Source organism: Bubalus kerabau, chromosome 2, assembly GCF_029407905.1.
Source record: "Bubalus kerabau isolate K-KA32 ecotype Philippines breed swamp buffalo chromosome 2, PCC_UOA_SB_1v2, whole genome shotgun sequence".
In the NCBI taxonomy this organism is placed as follows: Eukaryota; Metazoa; Chordata; class Mammalia; order Artiodactyla; family Bovidae; genus Bubalus; species Bubalus kerabau.
In genome coordinates this window covers 101068631-101093425 of record NC_073625.1, presented here as the reverse complement: position 1 = coordinate 101093425, position 24795 = coordinate 101068631, and the positions used below count along the sequence as shown (strand labels likewise).

The 24795-nt window shown below is 38.7% G+C and overlaps 1 long non-coding RNA gene across 1 annotated transcript; it reads left to right on the top strand.

Moving 5' to 3' along the window:
- Window positions 1-2613: 2613 nt before the first annotated feature.
- On the top strand, window positions 2614-17975 carry LOC129644829 (uncharacterized). Its single transcript, XR_008711007.1, has 3 exons — window positions 2614-2727; window positions 14325-14480; window positions 16585-17975. It is a non-coding gene; the product is annotated as an uncharacterized LOC129644829 (long non-coding RNA).
- The last annotated feature ends 6820 nt before the right edge of the window (window positions 17976-24795 follow it).

Below are 24795 nucleotides of genomic sequence, written 5' to 3'. Positions count from 1 at the left end.
TTTCAGCTTTAGCATCATTCCTTCCAAAGAAATCCCAGGGCTGATCTCCTTCAGAATGGACTGGTTGGATCTCCTTGCAGTCCAAGGGACTACTACCTTTATTTTGCATTTGTCTTTACCAATGAGATTTTACCTTTCATAATTTTGATATTTAGTTGTGGCCTTTTCTTTTTAATTTACAGAAGTCCCTTTAACATATCTTATAAAGCTGATTTGTGGTGCTGAGCTCTTTTAGCTTTTGCTGGTCTGTAAAACTTTACATTTCCCTTCATATTTAAGTGATACCCTTGGTATTCTTGGTTGTAGCTTTCTTTCTTTTTTTTTTTTTTTTTCATTACTTTAAATATATCTTTTGAGCAGCAAAGCATCTGCTTAAGTCAACTGATTATTTTATGGAAGTTTTCTGGCATGTAATGTGGTGCTTTCCCCTTGCTGCTTTTAATATTCTCTATCTTTTTTAAAATTTTATTTTAATTACAATATATCTTGGTTTGATCTTTGAGTTGATCCTATTTACAACTCTCTTTGATTCCTGGACCTGGATGTTTCTGTCCTTTCCCAAGTTAGGGAAGTTTTAGCTATTATGCCTTTAAATATGTTCTCTGCCCCGTATTCTCTCTCTCCTCCATCAGGGACCCCTATAATGTGAATGTTAGTATGCTTAATGTTGCCTACAGATCTCTTACACACTCCTCTTTTTTGAATTCTTTTTTCTTTTTTGTGTCCACTTCAGTGATTTTTCCACTACTCTATTTATAGTTCACTGACCCATTCCTCTGTATTATCTAATACACCACTGATTCCTTTTAACATATTTTATTTCAGTTATTATATTCTTAAGCTCTGTTTCATTCTTCCTTATATTTTCTAACATTTTGTTAAACTTCTCACTGTGTCTGTTCATTCTTCTCCCAAGTTCTCTGAGCATCTTTATGATCATTACTTTGAACTCTTCATGGGATAATTTGCTTATCTCCATTTCACTTAGTTCTTCTGGGGATTTATCTCATTCCTTCATTCAGAACATATTCCTCTGTTGCCTCATTTCACTTAATTTCTTGTTTTTATTTATATGTATTTGGTAAGTTGGTTATGTTTTCTGATCTTGGAGAAGTGGCCTTAGGTAGGAGACTTGCCACATGTCCCAGCAATATACTGCCCTGTGGTCACCAGGGCTATATGCTCTAGGTGGGCTGCATGGGCCCTTCTGTTGTGGCAGAATGACTACTGTGGTCGGTCTGATAGGCATGGTGGTCTCTGGCCCATTTGGTTGCCAGGCCTTGCCTTGTTTAGAGGCTGCCATCTGTTAGTGAGCCTGGTCAGGTCATGAGGTAGCTGACTCTGAAGCTTTAGGGGATACCAGAGCTAGTGCTGGCCCACTGGTGGGTGGAGTCAGGTCCCAGCGTAGCTGACCGTGGAGCCGTTGATCCCAGACTAGAGAGAGCCTACTGCTGAGTGGAACTTGTTCCTGACATGGCTAGCTGCAGGATCCATTGTGTCCCAAAGCTGGCGTCAGCCTGCTGGTGAGTGGGGTCAGGTTCCAGACACCTGGCTGAATGGCCCAAGGTGTCCTGGAGCAGGTTTCAGCCTGCTACTGGTGGGATCTAGGCCCAGAGGGTTCTAGGGCTAGTGCTGACTCACTGGTAGGCACTGTAGTCTCTGACTGCAGGGCCCTGGGGATCTCAGAGTTGGAGTCTGCCCACTTGTGGGAGAGTCAGTTCCTCACATGGCTGGCTTGTCATCCATGGGATTTCCAAAGCTGCTGTTAGCCCACTGGAGTGTGGCATCATATCCTGGGATGACTGGCTGAGGTGGTCACAGTATCTCAGACTGGTGTTGACAACCTGATGAGTAGGGCTAGAGCACAGAAGTTCTTTGGACTTGAGCCAGCTTGCCATTGGATTAGTCAGTTCCTAAGACTGTAGACTGTGAGGCCCCAGTGGTCTTGGTGGGTATGACCAGGTTCCAGGGCACCTGGGGCTTAGGGGATTCTAAGGTAGCTGACCTGCAGTGTGTGCAGTTACGTGTCTACTTGGCTACATGCTTGGCCTGTGGTGTCCCAATGCCAGTACTAACAGGCTGGGATTAAAAAAAAAAAATTAATTCAGGGAAACAAAAATAATTCATAATCTATATTTCTCCAGTTTTGTAAAAAAAAATTACGTGAAATTTCTGAGTTAACTGATCCTGCTATATATGTTTGTGTGCCACTTCTCCAACCCCTCCTTGGGTTTATATGTTGAAACTCTATTCCCCAGTGTGGCTATACCTGGAGTTGGGGTTCCTCCTAGGGAAGTTGTTGTTCAGTTGTTCAGAATGGCAGCACGCCAGGCTTCCCTGTCCTTCACTATCTCCTGGAGTTTGCTCAAACTCATGTCCATTGAGTCAGTGATGGCCATCCAATCATCTCATCTTCTGTTACCCCTTTCTCCACCTGTCCTCAATCTTTCCCAGCATCAGGGTCTTTTCCAATGAGTCAGTTCTTCACATCAGGTGGCCAAAGTATTAGAACTTTAGCTTCTACAGAAGTAATTAAATTTAAATGAGGTCATAAGGGTGGGGTCCTAGTTTGATAGCATTAGTGTTCTTATAAGAAGGGGCATCTTTCCCCACATTCAAATACTGAGGAAAGGACAGGTGAGGACACAGCAAGAAGGTGGCTACCTGAAAAGAGAGCATTCACCAGAAACTGAGGCCCTGATCTTGGACTTTCAGCTTTAAAAAAAGGTAGGAAAATAAATTGTGTTTTCTAAGCCACTTGGTCTGATATATTTTGTTATGGCAGACCAAGCAAACTAATATGCACCCCATGGCTCCTCTTTACCCAGTGGAGTAGTAGTGGCCCTTGGAGACTGACATTGGTGATGCTGCCTGAATGACCCACACCTTCACCTGAATTTGCATTCAGGCAAAACAATGCTTTTGGCACCCAGATCACTAACAAATAGCTTGACTTCCCGAAGTAGATGCTTTGCTGTACCAGCCAGCTCTTCCTTCAGTACTGAAAAATTTACTTCTCCAGAAACTAGAAGAGGGTTAATAGTGCTCAGATCATAGTCTTTGCAAAAATCTGCCCTCAGCTTGAGAATGCTGCCAAAACTAAGGCTCCACCTCCTTCCTGGAGTAGCTTTCATCCTGGCCCCTCACTACATCATGGACTAAGAAATGTCATCTCTGTTTCAGAGCAACCTGTAGGGTTGGCTGAGACATTCAGTAAGGCTGCATCAGGACCAAACTTCTCCCTTTGCTGAATCCTTCATCCATTCTTTCTCTTCAATACTGTTGATTTCAAGAGAACTACATAATAAATTGTTTCCAGTCACCTTCGCAACAGAATCTGCTTCCTAGAGAACCCAACTGTAACTGCCCTCATCAAAATCACCTCTAGCTTTATTTTGCTTGTATAAAGTGGGTTTCCAATAAAAGACTACAGGGAAAAGGGGGGAAAAATGTTGTAAATATAGCATAATCCAAAAAATTCGAAGGAAAGCTTGGAAGGAAAAAAGAAAAATCCGATTTTGTTTTTTCCTTTTTCACATGTGTTACCAAGGTTTTCCTTCCTAACATTTTTTAGTGGCAATATAGTCGTATCAGTCTTCTCAGGTGGCTCAGTGGTAAAGTATCTGCCTGAAATACAGGAGACAAGAGATGAGGGTTTGATTCCTGGTTTGGGAAGATCCTATGGAAAAGGAAATGGCAACCCACTCCAGTATTCTTGCCCTGAAATTCCCACAGACAGAGCATCATGGTGGGCTACAGTCCATGATGTCACAAACAGTCGGACATGACTGAGCATACACACACACAATCACATCATTCCACAGAAGCACCATCAAATTAAAATATGTTCACTGTTAACAAACTTCATATAAGAAGAAATCAATGTTCCTCTTCAACCTAAAACAGATTTTCAGTAACTTCAATAACTTTGAATGTACAAGGTCTATTCCTGTCTCCTCAGTTGTATTCTCTCTCCTCTTCTCAATTCACCTTAACCAAAACATAGTCAATACTACCCTTCCTTCAAGGCCCAACTCAGTTTCTATATAAACTCTTAGAGTCTCAATTTCTCTGTAAATTCTTCTTTGTCCAACCCTATCTCTTCAATCTGTAGAGTCTGAGTGTTCTATCCTATCAATGAACTGAAAGCTTTGGAGTTCTACAGTTTATATCTCCAAACCTCTTATATGGTTTAAGAGATAGGGTGTAAGTGTTGTAGTTCTTTTAACCCCTTAATGAGCCCATACCTTGAATATCACCTAGCAGACATCAAATTTAAACATATATAAAAACTTTAGAGTTAGGAGAATTTCCAATGAATGTTGGCAACAGTGATTTCTTACTTCATTTTCAGCATTATTTAAAATTCTGGTCATCTTTCTGTATTACTAAACATTTTTAGTAAGGGAGATTTTTGTGTGTGTGTGTGTGCTTTACAAGACACCATTTTAAATAGTAACTTCACATAATTTTATTTGAATTTAAAATAGTAATGTTATATACAGTATTTTAATTTATTAACCAAGTATGACAAGTTTTGTTCTATATGAGTGAATTAACATTTTGGAGATTGTTCTTAATATAACAAAATAATAATTGGGTGGCCATTGCTTGCTATGTTTTAAGAAGAATAAAGCAATACTTTCTGACATTTTTCCTTCCAAAGTCTTAATGTCATACAAAACTCCTAGAGCAAAATATGTTTCAAATCTTTGTAAAAAGAAAACACAGAATCTGTGAAATTAGGTGGTAAGAAGGAAAATAGGAATAGGTATAAAGAAAACACATTAAAGTTTTATTTTTAAGTTCTACTGGGGCCTACTTGAATATACTTTTTAGCTAGTTAAGGTTGTCACTGCTATAATAGGCCAAAAGAAAATTAAAATAGCAAATTATGCCTCATGAAGATGTACAGAAGAAATACCTAAAAAAAAAAAAAAAAAAAGAAGAAGAAGAAATACCTAATAGGAAAGATTTAGCAGACAATACCTCTGACAGTTGTTTCCACTGATGGTGTTGGAATAATAGTACCAGTATTATGATACTGTAGCTAAAAGTAGACAACACCTTAGTGTTAATATTGGGCAAGTTATTTAAGATGTCTAATGCTCAATTTTCTCCTTTTCAAAGTGCACAAAATATTGTGCTTAGTGCACAATAAATACTTTTAAAATGGGACTGTGTTTTTGCAAAAATTAAATCCTATAGACTAATATGCTGAGAAATTTTTCTTTTCACAAATCTGGATGTGTGAATCTAATAAATGCGCCTCCCTTTCATCAAGTTGGTTAGCCAGTGCTATACGGACTACTTGTTCCTACTTGCTCACTGGAGCTATCCAAGGACATGATGTTGATTTGACTAGGCAGCAACAAGCGTTATATGCCTAATTCTTGGAATATTGTAAGTTTCCAAAATAAATGGAATATTTACAAATAAATAAATAAATATTTATTATGCTTCCATAATAAATATTGTTGAATTAATTAATACCAAAAATTAAACCAGCCCTTTTTTATTGATTAGAACCACTTAAGGTTAACCTGTAGAATATCTGTATACTGCTTAAGGAGTATCAGGTTTCTCCAAACTTCCCTGTTCAATATTAAATACAGATGAAGGTTACAGATAGAGATAAGTTATCTGTCCAATTTATGGATTAGAATGTTTCCCCTATTCTTTAGGTAGAAGACAATTTAGACATTCATGAAAGGATTACTTCTGCCTTTCTTTAGAAGTCTATACTGGAGGCAATTTGTCCCAAATGCTTTGAGAGGCTTAACTACTGGAGACACCAGGGACCAAAGAAGTGGGGTGGATGAGGACTGAAAGATAGACACTAATTGAAAAACTTTATAGAGGGAAGCTGGAACATCCCAGGTCTCTTTCTCCATGCTTGTAGTAATAAAACTATTCCCCACATCCCCTCTCTCCCCCGCCCCCCTGCTCTGACAGGATAAAAGTTGCCTATTTTCTGAAAGACTAGATTTTGTAACAGGAGCACAATGCAGAGGAGGGTGTATAGGAGTGAAAACGAAATACAGTGAAGCCTGCATACTACACACCCTCTGCCTCTCTTACCTAGAAACTATACGTAAAGATTATCTCTCCACTTTCTACCACAAGAAGCTGGAAAAGGGAGCATCCTGGGTATAATTCTACAACCTAAGAAAAATCCTTATTGTGGCATTTTTGAGGTCCCTTGATCAAAAAGGTGGCTTGCTTTCAGCTCACATATGGTTAACTACTCTGCCAACTAAGAATCTACTCTTCCATGAAGACACAGCTTCAGTGAGCTGTTTGATATCTCTGGAATATGAATGGACAAATCAAGATCAGCTGTTACGTAAAAAGTGTTTTCAATGTCAAACAAAGAAGTCAAAGAAATTCAAGGCAAAACACAAAGAAGGAAGGAAGGAAGGAACTAAGTAAGTGCAAAGAACAGATGGACACCTAACTGTTATTAAGACAGATAATAATAAATAAGTCTCTAAATTAAATATAAATAGTAAATATGAAATACAATAAAAAATCAGAAGTGCTACTACATAAAGCCAAGTAAACCTCTCAGAAAAGAACATAAGAGAGGTGAAGTAAACTATGATAATTCTTGAGAATCAATCTGGAAGGTACAAAATCCAATCATTTTTTTGAAATTTCACCCCTACACCACCTCCAAAATAAGGAATTGAAAAATTAAAGAGAAATAAATTATGCATATGAAAATTTCTCAGAATCACCAGACTAATGACTGAAATAAAAATTTCAGAACAATAAGCATAAGAGGAAACTTTAAAAGCTTCCAGAATATAATGCAAAAACAAGTACCCAAACACAATCAAAGGAAAAGGAATCACAATAGCATTTGGAATTTTTATCAGTCACACTGGATGCCAGAAAACTGAGGAATGATGCCTTCCAACAGTGAGAAAAAAATGAAAATGGTTCAATATTGCTAAGACAACTTGCTGAAGCAGAGCCAGGAGGCCATTTAGAAAGTGTGACTTAAGCACACATCTCAACCTGGATAGAGTCTGACCACTGACCTGATGAAGTCGTCTAGAACACCTGCCAGAAACTCAAACTCAAACTTGTTGGACCCTTACTCCAAAATAACCCATGACGATCTGTCTACTTCTCAGACCCCACCTTAAAACAACTCAGATCTTAACGACAAATATTTTCTGACTCTCATCAATCACAATTCTTTCCAGATAACTTTTAGCAACTGTGGGACTTTTTGTATGTATAAGTTGCTTCCTCTCAACACTCTTTCAGGCTTACTCAAATCTGTGTCTCCTAAATTGCCATTCTTAAACCCTCAAATCGATTAGTTTTTACATTTGCAGCCTCCTGCATTACTTTTTTTTTGGTTGACACACTTGTCAGGAAAAATGATTTTTACCCTACCTAAACTACCAGTCAAGTGGGAAGGTAAAAATAAAGTTATTTTCAGACACCTGGTAATTCTAAAGGTAACTACCAACCTTCCTCTTCGTGACAGGTTACTGGAGAACATACTTCAGCAAAATAAATGAAAGAGAGAAGACATGATATGTAGAAAACTGGCGGTTAAGTGTAGGGAATTTACCAAGAAGTCCCAGGGCAGCAGCTATGCAGCAGGCCTGAAGAGCAACAATGCATGTCAGAACATGATGTTAGAGGGTTGGAAGAGGGCAGTTTCCAAGAAGAATGATGAACAGAACTATAGATTATTTGATAGCATTGAGTGTTTGGTGAAAATTATTACAAGGCATTGCCCAGATACGTTGGAACATTTAGTAAAGGATTATTGACAGACACATAGAAAACTAAGCAAAACAAAAGCAACTACGAACTCCAGGACAAACTAAAGGTAGCATACTATTGAAATAATAGTGCATTCTTAAGCTCAGTAATAATACTTACATAATCATAATAATGTAAACATGGACTATTGATCTAATGAAAGCTGTGATAAAATAATTTTTGGAAGATGAGGGAGAAGAAAGATGGTGGTAATAGCCTAAAACTCAACTAGTCAATAGGCTGTATTTAAAATGGATGCATCAAGAGAGAGCAGAATAAAAAAATTACTTTAACATACAGAAGTGTAAAACAGAATCTATAGCTGGTAGAGTCAGATGAGAGTAGAGCTGCATATAGAAGGGGAAGGAAAGGGGTGACAGGCAAGGAACTGCTGACTTTCAGTGTAAGCCCTTGAGATCGATTTGACTGTTTTTAATTGTATACTTGCATCACTTCACTTTAAAAAAAAAATTATAAAAAGATGTTTAGATGTTCAAAGAAAGAACTGAGGAAAACTGAAATGAATCAAGAGATATAATCAAAACATAACTAAAAAGTTCTATGATTAAAAAATAGGTATAGGGAATAAGGCAAAATTATTTCAAATAAATTCATCCTTAAATATAGTATTTTAATTAACAAGTTTTAAAAATCTGGAATATTTTAATTAACAAGTTTTTAAAAACCTCAAGTTTCCAAGCTAAAATATATATATTATATATATATAATATTATACAACTTTAAAGATAAAGGCTATAATTCAATAATATTGAAAGAAATTCTTGTGTTATGTATGAAAGCAAACTAAGTATATTTTCAGTCAAACTTTAAAGTTTTCAGAACTAAAATATTAGCTACCTCTATAGCATTTTTAAAAGAAATTGTGTAGTTTTCAGATGATCCAAAAATGACCCAAAATTAAGCTGAACAGAATAGAGATACTATGTATTAAAAAAAAAAAACAAAAAAAAACACAATATTCTTGCTTCACTGTGGGAAAATCAATAGACAGTATGAAAATTAATTATAAGATTCCTGAAGAGAGTGGCTCCCTAAACAATCTTTTCAAAAACGATAGCAAAACTGAAAAAAATATGGAGGGGATTTTGCCACCCTTCCCTGGGACATCTGGCTGAAACTTAAAAGCAGAAAGTTTTATTAAGCTTCAGTTCTTGTAATTACAAGAGCTATGTGGTTAGAACAAGAAATCCCAAGGGAAATATCTACACTTTCTGAAGTCCAACTAAAATTGATTTTCATCTCTTTTTTAAAAAAGCAAATAGAAAACTAAGACATGGTAGAATGATTTTTTTTTTGTTTGTTTATCTTGCTTATATTTTCTAAATCTTCCTTAACAATGAGATTTATTTTACTTATGAAAGAAAAAAATGTAGATTGTAAAGAAAAATTCAGATATAGAAACAAGCTGAAAAAAATTGAAAATTATGCACTTTTAAATGCACAGTTACAAAAGAATTCCTTTAAATATCCATAGATAACTACTGTGTGTCAGGCACTGAGGATACAGAATACATATGTGTTCCCTGATTTCCTGAAACTTATAGTCTAGTGAGAAAGAGAGGCATTTACTACATAATCATGAAAAACATTAATAAACATTTAAAACTCAATTCATGCTTGCCACTGCTGCTGCTACTAAGTTGCTTCAGTCGTGTCCGACTCTGTGCAACCCCATAGACGGCAGCCCACCAAGCTCCCCCATCCCTGGGATTCTCCAGGCAAGAACACTGGAGTGGGTTGCCATTTCCTTTTCCAATGCATGGAAGTGAAAAGTGAAAGTGAAGTCGCTCAGTCGTGTCCGACCCTTAGCGACCCCATGGACTGCAGCCTACCAGGTTCTTCCATCCATGGGATTTTCCAGGCAAGAGTACTGGAGTGGGGTGCCATTGCCTTCTCCACTAACGTATGTTTAATAATGATAAAGAGGTATTTATCAAAGTGTCAATCTTAGTTCAATTTTTATTTATTTCCTTTACTTCTGACATACGAACTATGAAAAAATGGACACCATATCTACCCCAGAGGTGTCTGAGATATGGATTTGAAGTGTTGGAAAAGATTTGAAGATTCTGAAGTATATTTGCTTTGATAAGTAAAAGCCTATTTGGCCATCGTGGTTACTCTTTTTTTTTTACTTAACACAGGAATGTAGAGAAATCATATCACTACTCTGAACCTCAGATTCTTCTTTTATGAAACACAGACACCTTTCTCATACTGTGTATATAAGAATGAAATAAAACAGAGCATCTATATCTGGCTAGACACTTTGCATAGGTTACATCACTAATTCTTACAATAACTTAAAGTTATTATTATCCCCATTTTCCAGATGAGGAAAGTGTGATTCATAATGATTAAAAAATATATTACACAGATGGTACACAGGATCAGAGATGGAGCTGAGAAATGAAACAAAGTTTTTTCTGATTCCAGATCCTTTTCTCTTTCCATTAAACTTGACCTTATCTCACAGCTATTTAGATTTTAGAAGACTATTTTTTTACAAACAAAACATAATCCAAGACACGAGACTCTGGAAGTAAAATGGCTATTGCCATGACTTGTAAATAAATATCACACAGGAGTAGGTATAATTATGTTTGAGAACTGGGGGAGGGGGTTATGACTTAATATTATTTGAAATCCCTTTCAAACCTAAGAATTTACGTGTGTGTGTGTGTGTGTGTGTGTGTGTGATTTAGACATAACCACTCTTTCCCTCAACTACTGGTGAGACCTGCAAAAAGTGAAAGTGTTAGTCACTTAGTCATGTCCAACTCTTTGGGACCCTATGGACTATAGTCTGCCAGGCTCCTCTGTCCATGGGATTGTCCAGACAAGAATATTAGAGGGGGTAGCCATTCTCTTCTCTAAGGGATCTTTCTGATCCAGGGATCGAACCCGGGTCTCCTACATTGCACATGGATTCTTTACCTTCTGAGCCACCAGGGAAGCCCAAGTTCCTCTTAAAAAAGCCAAAAGCAGTAGCAGTTGCCAGAACATATCTTGCATTCTAATGCAGGTGGTTGAAACTTGAGTAGTGCTGAGACACAATAGCAATTTATGTGTTGGAAAGCTCCCATGTCTGTCAAAACATGTTAGATACTGCATCAACAGCAAGCTGCTTAAACTGTCACAGTGAATTTCTGAGCTATTTGCAAACTGTTTGGAAGTATGAAAAGGAAGAGTGTAAACAATTCATGAAATTTACAAAACCATTTCAGCGTCTTGGAAATATAGCTGTTTAAAAACGTGTGTGTCTTTTAACATTAAAGTACAAGGAAATGTTAAATTTAAAATAACCAGACTCCAAATCATCAGAAGACTAAAGCTGGATTTGGTAGCCAGGGGGAACTACTTTATGTTGTTTTCCCATTGCAATGAACTGGGTAAGGAAGCAAAGATCATGGCCATGAAACTGCCGTTTGTAAACTTCTCTTTCTCAGAATAATTTGTTTTTGGTTTGACCCACAGAAAAGAAAGCAACATGCAAAATTTTTATTAAAAAAGATTTTCTCTTACTCCTTTTTTTTATCAAACTAGCTCTGTCAAACAAAACAAAACAAAAGGGGAAGGCATTTCCCCCTCCTCCCTGGCCTAGGACAATCACTGTCCTTCTGTGATTTCTCACTGTTGTTTCATCGCTAAGTCGTGTCTGACTCTGCGACCCCATGGACTGCAACCCGCCAGGCTCCTCTGTCCGTGGTATTTCCCAGACAAGAATATTGGAGTGGGTTGCCATTTCCTTATCCAGGGGATCTTCCCAACCCAGGGATCAAACCAGTGTCTCCTACATTGCAGGTGGATTGTTTACCACTGAGCCACCAGGTGTTTATTTAGGGTGTTAAAATATGGCTAGAAAGCAAATAAGCTAATTAAGATCAAAGAAATGTAGTAAATATATCTTTTGGACAAAGGATATTCTACCTCCAGTGTAGATACTGGGCCTAAAATTAGGAATTCTAATCCTGGTTTCCTGGCTTTTTGAAGTCATTACACTGTTCAAAATTTCAGTTTCTCTATCTCTAAAATAAAGACAGTAGTATTTGTGTGTTCTATAATTTACACAGGAGTAGAGAAGAAAATATCTAGATAATACATTATCTAAATCTCTTTAAAAGCAAGGGGTGATTTATGCAAATCATCATCATCATCACCATTATTACTAGACAAAAGAATAAATTTCATTCCAATTTTGATATTTACAGCTTATGTAAATTTAAATTAACAAGAAAAGAAGTTCTGAAACTGTTCATTACTAAATGTCAGGTGCTGATCAAGTCATTTGGATATCTTTTTTTTAAATTTAAATTTATTTATTTTAATTGGAGGCTAATTACTTTACAATATTGTATTGGTTTTGCCATACATCAACATGAATTCACCAAAGGTGTACACGTTCCCCATCCTGAACCCCCCACCCACTTCCCTCCCCATACCATCCCTCTGGGTCATCCCAGTGCACCAGCCCTAAGCTTCCTGTATCCTGCATCGAACCTGGACTGGCGATTCATTTCTTATATGATATTATACATTTCAATGCCATTCTCCCAAATCATCCCACCCTCTCCCTCTCCCACAGAGTCCAAAAGACTGTTCTATACATCTCTGTCTCTTTTGCTGTCTTGCATACAGGGTTATCATTACCATCTTTCTAAATTCCATATGTATGCGTTAGTATACTGTATTGGTGTTTTTATTTCTGGCTTACTTCACTCTGTATAATCGGCTCCAGTTTCATCCACCTCATTAGAACTGATTCAAATGTATTCTTTTTAATGGCTGAGTAATACTCCATTGTGTATATGTACCACTGCTTTCTTATCCATTCATCTGCTGATGGACATCTAGGTTGCTTCCATGTCCTGGCTATTATAAACAGTGCTGCGATGAACATTGGGGTACACATGTCTCTTTCAATTCTGGTTTCCTCAGTGTGTATGCCCAGCAGTGGGTTTGCTGGGTCATAAGGCAGTTCTATTCTCAGTTTTTTAAGGAATCTCCACACCGTTCTCCATAGTGGCTGTACTAGTTTGCATTCCCACCAACAGTGTAAGAGGGTTCCCTTTTCTCCACACCCTTTCCAGCATTTATTGCTTGTGGACTTTTGGATCACAGCCATTCTGACTGGCGTGAAATGATACCTCATTGTGATTTTTATTTGCATTTCTCTGATAATGAGTGATGTTGAGCATCTTTTCATGTGTTTGTTAGCCATCTGTATGTCTTCTTTGCAGAAATGTCTATTTAGTTCTTTGGCCCATTTTTTGATTGGGTCGTTTATTTTTCTGGAGTTGAGCTGCAGGAGTTGCTTGTATATTTTTAAGATTGATTCTTGGTCAGTTGCTTCATTTCCTATTATTTTCTCCCATTCTGAAGGCTGTCTTTTCACCTTGCTGATAGTTTCCCTTGTTGTGCAGAAGCTTTTAATTTTAATTAGGTCCCATTTGTTTATTTTTGCTTTTATTTCCAATATTCTGGGAGGTGGGTCATAGAGGATCCTGCTGTGATGTATGTCGGAGAGTGTTTTGCCTATGTTCTCCTCTAGGAGTTTTATATTTTCTGGTCTTACATTTAGATCTTTAATCTATTTTGAGTTTATTTTTGTGTATGGTGTTAGAAAGTGGTCTAGTTTCATTCTTTTATAAGTGGTTGACCAGTTTTCCAAGCACCACTTGTTAAAGAGATTGTCTTTAATCCATTGTATATTCTTGCCTCCTTTGTCAAAGATAAGGTGTCCATAGGTGTGTGGGTTTATCTCTGGGCTTTCTATTTGTTCCATTGATCTATATTTCTGTCTTTGTGCCAGTACCATACTGTCTTGATGACTGTGGCTTTGTAGTAGAGCCTGAAGTCAGGCAGGTTGATTCCTCCAGTTCCATTCTTCTTTCTCAAGATAGCTTTGGCTATTCGAGGTTTTTTGTATTTCCATACAGATTGTGAAATTATTTTATTCAGTATGTCTGGTTGCAGAGAGAAGCAGGAGAGTGTGTGTGTGTGTGTGTGTGTGTGCGCGCGCATGCTCGAATGTGTATTAATGCTGAGCGGCACAAAGAACCAGTCATCTGGGAAGATCCACCGATAGCACCTTCACTACAGTTCTCTGGTATCCAGGTGTTGCTCAGGATCCTGTCTACCTACCTTATGCTGTAATGCGACCCTGAATCCCAAGACTTGCTATTTTTAGTGTCTTTATTTAATTATACCTCCAGGTGTATTTTGTGTGGCTAATTTCTAATCTAGATGACTAAACAAATCACTCTGAGAGATACAATTGTGTTTTCAAGGTGATGAAAACAAAAGCAGAGGCCAGGTTTTATATTCATCTCCTATCTCCCATCAACACCTAATGCAATGTCTGGCACCCAATAAATGTTTGCTGAAAGGAAATTAAATACTAACCAGAGATTGAGATTGTGAGTATGGAGGGGAAAGGCAGCTGATGGTGGGGGCCAGAATCCCAACTAGGAAAACTGCTTTTGTGTTCATTCAATTTCTGTTTAAATCTGCAGACTGACTGATAGACAACTTCACAGCAGAGTGCAACCAGAAAGAGATCTTTTCTGCCTGTTTTCCATTAGGCAGAAACTAAAAACCACTGAGACTTCCCCGACAGATTCTGATCACGGAGATTCCCGAACAAAGGATGTGGGACACAGTGTCTTCCTGTGAGTCCCAAATACCTGATATTTATCAAAGCTGCACCTTCAAAATCCCATCCACCCCTGCTGCCATCACCTCCTTTTAGTGCTAATCACACTATCATGAGTTCAAAAATAAAGAAAACCAATAAAAGAGTTTAGGGTTGCTAATCTATATAAAAGTCCTAAACAAAGCAAATACAGCTAATACCATGTCTTATTAAATTCATCCCTTCCTTACCAGAGTGATAAAAGTGATAGGATCTATAAGACTGAATTCATTTTACACACCACTATTCAAACTAAGCCTCCCTGTGGTTCAGGGAACAAAGAATCCTGCAATGGGAAAAACAGGGGTCCTGCTTTTTATTCCCTAACTCTCCTGTTCTAGCTGGTCAAAGCAAAAGCCATTAATCTAATACTCTGCACTATATTCAGTGACACAGCATTGTAAAGCAATTGGTGGTCTGGCCAACTAGCTATTAAAAAACATTCAGTCTTTCTAGTTTTAGAATCTTCTCGCATACACGTCATGACCACCGAGAAAGCATCAGCAAAAGGTAATAACTGGGCTGAGAGAACTTCTATTTTGTATCTCTGGCTTAGTCTTGAATTTAGCTAAAGCTCTTTGAAAAGTTTTAATATTTTGAAAAGTGAATTTTCTCTCCCTTGTGGAGCTATCCCAATCAGTATTATTTTAACCTGGTGGTCTTTAAGTCATTTTCAAAAGAGTTACAATAAATCTGTCTACTAAAGCAAGGTCAAACTTTTTCCCTGTATTGACTATGAATCAATGTGTACAAAAGAGTACAGATGGAATAGTTATAAGTTATTATGCAGAAAAATATCAGTATTATTCCAAACAGTAAATTTTCAAGACACTATTATTTATGAGACTTCTAAAAATTTTTCAACTTCCTTAAAAGTGTGTGTCCTTGGTCACTCAGCCATGTCTGACTCTATGTGACCCTATGAACCACAGCCCGCCAGACTCCTCTGTCCATGGGATTCTCCATGCAAAAATAATGGAGTGGATTGTCATGCCCTCCTCCAGGAGATCTTCCCAACCCAGGGATCAAACCCAAGTCTCCTGCATTGCAAGCGGATTCTTTACTGTCTGAGCCACCAGGGAAGCCCTTAAAAGTGAAAGGAAGTCCTTAAAAGCATCCCTCTCATATTCACTTGACTCCTTAAATTAAGTGTAATAAAGCTGAAATTAACCTTTTGCTAATTATCAATTATTGTGATGTGCTAAAGGTATGCTCACAGAAGCAGAAGAAAAAGGACAGGAATAAATATAATGTATATCAGAGATCCAGAGGTACTGACCCCAAGAGAACCAAGACTGCAGTACCAGTTTTTCCATTCATTCATTAATGATTATTTACCTTCATATTACTTTTACAACTGTGTGTAAAATTCAAATATGAGTTCCTGACAGAGAGGGAGAAGGGGATGGGAAAAGGGGGAGGGAAAGAAATGAGTGATACAGTATCCATTATTTAGTGAAAGACATTTTGAGAAAGACAGTTTAGTGAACTACCATTTTTTCTAAGGAAATAAAGTTTATTTATTGGAAAAGTTAAAAAAAAAATAAGAAAAGTATATTGGAATCCAAGCAAAGGATCAATATGGAAGAAAAGTGATGTTACTGCAGGGAAGATAAACACCCCCATCCAAGTGGAAGATGTCCAGAATCCAAGCAGACTATGGAAAAAGATTAAAGCTGTATTTATAAAACTGGGGCTCACCAGCAGAGATGTGAGAAACTACACTCATCACACTCATGACAGGGGTAAATGTAGAGTATAGCAGCAACTTAAGGGTTGGCTTTTACAATTAACTAGCTTCATCAATTCCTTTCTTGGTCACTGCCATTTATCTTCGTTGGCAGTGGTCCCAAACCTCTCTGGTACCAGGAACCAGTTTAGTGGAAGATAATTTTTCCAAGGAGCAGGGTTGGAGGTGGTTTTGGGATGACTCGAGCACATAACCTTTATTGTGAATTTTATTTCTATTATTATTACATCAGCCCCACCACAGATCAACAGACAGTAAATCCTGGAGGTTAGGGACCCTCCTGCTTTTTGGTACTCACTGTTCAAACATTTGCTGATCTGTTATTTTCCAGATTCTGTGGAGCACTGGAAAAGCACTGGTGAAAAAATGAATGGTTCTAGTTTTCAAAGAGTTTCCAGTATGGTGAGGATGACAAATGTATAACACACCATTGCTATGGAACCCCAGAAGCACAAGAGCAAGGACAGCAGAAGGTCAGGAAAGCTTCCTGGAGGAAGTGAATGCAAACTGAGTTCTAAGTGAGGAGTAAGAGCCCCAAATAAGGGGAGTTAAGTTTCAGTATGGATGAAGGCAGTGCTGCCCAGGAAGAGGAAACAAGGTAAAAAATACACAAAAGTATAAAACATCAAGTATTAATATTTGTGTAGGAGAGGGCAGATGCATAAAACAAGGAGGATTGCAAGCAATTCATTATTTCTAAAGCTTTGAGTCAAGAAATGGAAGCATATGTGAGATACTGGACTAAATCATCGAGGGGTTTGTATGCCCCACTGAGAAAGCTGTATCAACAGATATATAACTTCAGCCATGATACAGGCTGAACTAGATGGGTAAAGATAAGAGCAAGGAAAACAGGAAGATATTAACGCCCAAAGGAAAGCTGTGACAATGGTGGTGGGGATACAGGGCAGCAATGTGTTCAGGAACAAAATCTATTAACCTACAGCAGATGCTGACTGCAGTCATGAAATTAAAAGATGCTTACTCCTTGGAAGAAAAGTTATGACCAATATAGATAGTATATTAAAAAGCAGAGACATTACTTTGCCAACAAAGGTCCATCTAGTCAAGACTATGGCTTTTCCAGTGGTCATGTATGGATGTGAGAGTTGGACTATAAAGAAAGCTGAGCACCAAGGAATTGATGCTTTTGAACTGTGGTGTTGGAGAAGACTCTTGAGAGTCCCTTGGACAGCAAGGAGATCCAACCAGGCCATCCTAAAGGATATCAGTCGTGAATATTCATTGGAAGGACTGATGTTGAAGCTGAAACTCCAATACTTTGGCCACCTGATACAAAGAACTGACTCATTTGAAAAGACCCTGATGCTAGGAAAGATTGAACGTGGGAAGATAAGGGGATAACAGAGGATGAGATGGTTGGATGGCATCACCAACTCAATGGGCATGAGTTTAAGTAAACTCTGGGAGTTGATGTTGGACAGGGAGGCCTAGCGTACTGCAGTCTATGGGGTTGCAAAGAGTCAGGCACGACTGAGTGACTGAACTGACAGAACTGACTACTTAATGTTGAAGGAAATTTGAAGGAGAAGCTAAGAATGGCTACAGAATTTCAGGCTGAATCACTATTTAAATGTCTATGTGATTAGCTGAAACAAAGAATTCAGAAGAAGCAGGTTTGCTGATATTGTCTTAGGATGACAGAGGCAAAAGATAAGATGCTATGGAAAAATCTAAACAAACTTTTTGGCCAACATAGTATAATGAACTCTAGAAAATAAAAGTTAAATGATGTAATGGTTTATTTGTGCTGATTCCTATGGCATTTCTCCATGATGAATCCAGTAGCAGTTCTTTAATAGCATAAATTTTGTGATTTTCTTTTTGTAGCTTTCCCTCTAATGAACTCAATATCTTTCTCAGACATTATAGTCATTATGTAAAGTCTGTAGATGGTTTTCCCACTGTTGTCTAAGTTCTTAACTATGTATTAAGTGGCTTTCTTGGTGGCTTAGTTGGTAACTAATCTGCCTGCAATGCAGGAAACTTGGGTTCAATCCCTGATTTGGGAAGATCCCCTGGAGAAGGGAATGGCTACCCACTCCAGTATTCTTGCTGGAGAATTCCATGGACAGAGGAGCCTAGCAGGCTTCAGTCCATGAGGTCACAAACAGTTAGACAGGACTGAGCAGCTAACACACAAGGTCCTTGAGAATCCCTTGGACTGCAAGATCAAACCAGCCAATCCTAAAGGAAATAAGTCTTGAATATTCATTAGAGGGACTGATGCTGAAGCTCTAGTACTTTGGCCACCTGATGCAAAGAGCCAATTCATTAGAAAAGACTCTGATGCTGGCAAAGATTGAAGGCAAAAGGACAAGGGGACAACAGAGGATGAGATGGTTCAGTGGCATCACTGACTCAATGAACATGAGTTTGAGCAACCTCCTGTTAAAGGACAGAGAAGCTGGGCAATCTGTAGTCCATGGGGTCACAAAGAGTCAGACACAATTGAGCAATTGAGCAACTGATAACCTAAACCTACTGTATTCAAGAAAAGGGAATATTGGTTTTATTTTCTCCTAATCTCTGGGAAAAAATTTCCATCTGTCTGTCTAACTGTCTTTGTTCATCAACATCCTTATTCATCCAAGCATCTTTACCCTATCAATTTTCATATTCTGACTTTGTATTATTACTTAAAGATGTCATAAATATTTTTTAAGTGATAGCTATTCTTCAGAATTTGCAGTTGATGGACAGCAGGTCATATTTTAGTAGAGCAGGTAAATATACTATTGCTGTTTTTTTGTTCTGGTATTTCATGATAGAATGAAAAAGAGTAGAGAGGGGAGTAGAAAGACTATCAACTCTCATGAGCTGGTAGAAGCATTAAGGAAGGGAGTGCTAAGTGAGCTTTGTCAGAGGTGATGATAAAGAGTGCCCAATGCTATTGAAAATTAGTCCTCATGCCATCTTTAATATATATTTCTTAGGTCTGATTGCTATTTCACATTTAAAATACATTTTTTAACTTACTAGAGTGTTTTTTTTTAATATATACAATAAACTGTGGGAAATTCTGAAAGAGATGGAAATACCAGACCACCTGCCCTGCCTCTTGAGAAACCTATATGCAGGTCAGGAAGCAACAGTTAGAACTGGACATGGAACAACAGGCTGGTTCCAAATAGGAAAAGGATTACATCAAGGCTATGTATTGTTGCCGGGGTCCAGCCCCGGCTGATCCAGGGTATTCGAAGGGGAGACGGCGTTGGCGACTATTTAAATATTCATCAAAGATATAAAGAGTAATAGAATGAGGATAACTCAGTAGGAAAATTCAGTGGAGAAAAGAGGCTGAGTAGCTTGGTTTACACGGGAGACCAATAAAACTCCAAGACAAGAAGCTTGCACCACTTATGTAGGCCGCAGGCGTCCTTCCATTCTCCCGAAGGAGAGGAGACACTGAGGCCTTCCCGGTCGGATCTTACAAGCCCAGGCATAATTAGTAAGCATGGCGGGTTCCACACTCCAGATGGAGACTCAGCCAGAGTTTGAGAGAGAGAGAGACATGGGGAGACCAGTATTTTGAGAAACTGATCCCAATTCTTTATTTTCCAGGGTCTGTTTTTATACACTGAGGTGCTATACAAAAGTCACGTGGGGTCAGCAGTCCTGACTTTTATCAAAGTCAGGTGCTTCATACAAATGTATACAGAGGTCTTAGGGGTGTTACATCATCTTCTGGCCAGGGGGCCTGCTGACAATTTATGACCCTCTCCTTGTGACAGCGGTCAGTCAACCAGGACACTTATTTCTCCAGGGGTGATTATTCTTAAAACAGACGCCACCCAAATAAAGTTATACTCCTATAGGGTGAGCATGTAGTGGGTTTTAGTTAAGGAAAGAATTTACTTAGACTAAGGTCTAATGTGATTAATATCAAAGGTTAATACTTATTTCTTCTATATATTCATTAATGTGTATAAGGGCAGGGGATGTGGAGACTCAGCAACAAACATTGGCTCAACAAATGAAAAACCCTTCACCAATACAATTTCTAATCAGCCCACTATACTTATACTAAAGGTTTTCTAACTTCTCTAAAGAACCTGTTTTTAGAAGGTTTAAAGCATCTCGTGCCTCTCACGGTTGGGAGGCTGTGAGCAATCACATGTGGCCGGACAAGGCCACTGTCTAGTCAAGTCTATGGTTTTTCCAGTAGTCGTGTATGGATGTGAGAGTTGGACTATGAAGAAAGCTGAGTGCCGAAGAATTGATGCTTTTGAACTGTGGTGCTGGAAAAGACTCTTGAGAGTCCCTTGGACTGCAAGGAGATCCAACAAGTCCATCCTAAAGGAGATCAGTTCTGGGTGTTCATTGGAAGGACTTATGCTGAAGCTGACACTCCAAAACTTTGGCCACCTCATGGGAAGAGTTGACTCATGGAAAAGACCCTGATGCTGGGAGGGATTGGGGGCAGGAGGAGAAGGGGACGATAGAGGATGAGATGGCTGTATGGCATCACCGACTCAATACACAGGAGTTTAGGTGAACTCTGAGAGTTGGTGATGGACAGGGAGGCCTGGCGTGCTACAATTCATGGGGTCGCAAAGAGTTGGACACGACTGAGCAACTGAACTGAACTGAATCTCTTTCTGGCTTGTAACAGTTGGATGTAATACAAAGTAAAATAATAAAATACTGGTCTTAAATACCTACTCATAATTTATATATATTTTTTCCTATCAAAGTTTCTTTGCAGATGAAAATTATTTTGCTTTTTTTGAGGAGTTAAAAATCAGCTCTGGTTTAAGTTCCAGCTCTAAAATAGAAAGACGCATCTAGGTCAGACCTGGTAAACATTTAGCTGTCATTGACTATGTTGCAAATAATGGTTTTGTTAAAGATATAAAATTGAAACACTTTATAATGGTATTTAGTGAAACTTTAGCATTACCTTTATTTTTAGCCTACAGATATTTGCTTTAGAAACTAAATAATAGAAGAGAGAGAGAGAGCACAAAACAAATAAACTTATTTGGTATTACTTCTGAAAAGCTATCAAAATCTTATTTTTTAAATTGGCAAAATCTTTTTTAAGCTTAGAAAATCTCTGTTGATGTTTATTGAAATAGTACAGCTAAAATCAATAAATTTCTTATGAGGTACTGCAGGAAACACTTGGGGAATTTATGGAGGAATTTTTCTGAATTTGGGAAGGAGTGTTGGCTATTATGAATCGACACAAATCTAGAACTGTAATTAGTTTCTGATTCCTGTTTCTATTTCTTCTACTGTAGGTCAAGAGCTGATTCTTTATAGTACTCTAGAGTCCAGGGACACAGTGACAAATTCTTCTAGACAACAGCTGCTGTGGGTTATAGGTGTGGGTTATATCAATAGTAATGGCAATGCCCACATGAACAATGTCACCCACTGTTCTTCTTTCTTATGTGAAACTAATAATGGAAACGCATTTTAAAAAATCAAATATGATGATGGTCCATTTACTAGCTATTCATGCAGATCATTCCAAACTGTATTTTCTGATTGAATGGCTATTCCATGAGGAAGGAAGGGAAGAAGGAAGGAAGAAGAAAAAAAAGGGAGGGAGGGTGTGAACCAGCCCTATAAAATTGCATCGATGCTTTGAACTGGTATTACAAACAGGTAGAATCGGATTATTATGAAGAAATCAGAACAGGAACCCTAGTTAGCATTTCTTTTTATATCTAGTATGGGAAAAATAAACATATTCAGATATCCAGACAGTTGGACCATGAGTGCCATGGAAATTGTCATCAGTTTATGTTTTGCAAGCTGAATTACATTTTAAAGTCCTCTTTAGACTCTCTGTTAGAACCTTCTGGTCTTTTTTACTTTGTCTCATTTTCCCATTTTGTATCATTTCAAACCTTATTATATTTATTTAAAAACTGATCTAAAGAGAATTGAATTCCTGGAGTAAGGGGCAGTCTGATTCCCATACACCTCAAAAGATTCTGGCAAGGTCAAAATTTGAGAGTCATCAGCTTGGGTGTTGAGTTAAAGCCTAAGTGAAGAAGAAGAGAGAGGTTAAGAGATGTCACACAAGTGTATGTTCCTCGGTTCTTTGTCTCGTCACAACAAAGATTTGGAGCGACGGACATTAAAGCCCTCGGCGCGTCACAGCTCTTGGGTCTTGGACAAACCGTGCTACAGCTCTTAGGCAAATCAGTGTTACAGCTCTATTTTATTTAGAAGATAGCAGGAGAATCCAAGACTTGAAGAGAAGAGAGTGGAGGAGTGCGTGGGGAGGGAGGGAGGGAGAGAGAGAGAGAGAGAGATTGAGAGAGAGAGAGAGAGAGAGTGCATGCACGCGGGGGAGAGAGTGTATGCGTTCTCCACTCCCCTCACACCCAGGCCAAGCCTAAACAGGAAAGTAGAAAGGTGTCCTCTTCTGAGGTGGTTGTAGGACAGAAGTCCCTGTTTCCAGAGACTAGCTTTATCAAGCCTAATAATTTTGTAGTGAGTCTCTTAGAACTCCTTCCACTTACATCATAAGGAAGGTTATCTTTATTATTCTGTCAGACCATACAGTCCTATTGAACACTTCCTCAATTAGATTCTTCAAAACACTGTTCTGGGAAACGTCAATAGGGTATCATGAAAAGTTAACAAGTATTTAAAATGCCAAATGCTGTATATCCCTTTGAATAGTCACTGTAACTTATTCCCATAGTGAAGAATGAGAAAAATTCCAGACCAGTGGTAGCTGTTTAACACTTCTAAGTTAAGATTTCCAAAGTGTATATGATTAAGGAATCTTTCTGATATGGCACCACTACCACCTTCCTGTGCAAAGGCATTCAGGAGTCTGGATCTAAGTGAATTACTAGTTTCCTCTTGGATCCAACTCACTGAGTCTCATTATCTTTCACCAATTATTGGTATGGTGTTGAGTATGAAAAGTTTTATACTTAGAGACAGATGATCCTAAGGAGAAGCTGATCTTCCACATCCACCCAAAACTTGTCTTTTGGAACAACCCTGACATTGGCTGTGACCACATTGCATTCCAAGTTCCTGCCTGCCTTCTCCACATCCCTACCTCAGGACTGTTTGTGAAGTCTGGTAGGTCACTCACCCCAAACATAGGGCATTCTGAAAGTACTGAGGTAGAGAGCCTGGCAGGAGGCATTAAACTCTGAGCAGCAAATCTCAGACAGTAACATGAAAGATGAACTCCTCAGACTCTCTCTTTTGGATAGATAATCCTGGGAGCAGACCACACCATTCTGCAGAGGTTCTTCATTGGGATTGAGTTCATTTGCATATGGTAGAACCAGCTCAGCAACTTACATTTTATTAGGTTACTTCCCATTCCTTTCTCACCTTCTGCTTCCTGAGATCATTTCCCCAATAAGCTGAATCTTCTAACAGAGAGTCTAAAGAGGACTTTAAAATGTAATTCAGCTTGCAAAACAGAAAATTAATACAATGAAGAGAAATTGAACAATATGCTAAGTTTCAAATATCAGAAGAAACTTCAGCTGAGTTCAGTTCAGTCGCTCAGTCATGTCCGACTCTTTGTGACTCCATGAGTCACAGAACGCCAGGCCTCCCTGTCCATCAACAACTCGCGGAGTTTACCCAAACTCATGTCCATCCAGTCGGTGATGCCATCCAACTGTCTCATCCTCTGCCGTCCCCTTCTCCTCCTGCTCCTAATCCCTCCCAGCATCAGGGTCTTTTCCAATGAGATAACTCTTCACATGAGGTGGCCAAAGTATTGGAGTTTCAGTCCCATCATCAGCCCTTCCAATGAACACCCAGGACTGATCTTCTTTAGGATGGACTCGTTGGATTTCCTTGCAGTCCAAGGAACTTTCAAGAGTTTTCTCCAACACCACAGTTCAAAAGCATTAATTATTCGGCACTCAGCTTTCTTCACAGTCCAACTCTCACATCCATACATGACCACTGGAAAAACCATAGACTTGACTAGACAGAGCTTTGTTGGCAAAGTAAAGTCTGTGCTTTTTAATATGCTATCTAGGTTGGTCATTGGAAAAGGCAATGGCACCCCACTCCAGTACTCTTGCCTGGAAAATCTCATGGATGGAGGAGCCTGGTAGGCTGCAGACCATGGGGTCGTTTAGAGTTGGACACGACTGAGTGGCTTCACTTTCACTTTCCACTTTCACGCATTGGAGAAGAAAATGGCAACCCACTCCAGTGTTCTTGCCTGGAGAATCCCAGGGATGGGGGAGCCTGGTGGGCTGCCATCTATGGGGTCGCACAGGGTCGGACATGACTGAAGCAACTTAGCAGCGTGTTGGTCATAACCTGGAGTCCGAGGTTAAGTGTCTTTTAATTTCATGGCTGCAATCACCATCTGCAGTGATTTTAGAGCCCCCCCCCCAAAATAAAGTCTGACACTTTTTGCACTGTTTCCCCATCTATTTGCCATGAAGTGATGGGACCAGTTGCCATGATCTTCATTTTCTGAATGCTGAGCTTTAAGCCAACTTTTTCACTCTCCTCTTTCACTTTCATCAAGAGGCTTTTTAGTTCTTCACTTTCTGCCATTAGG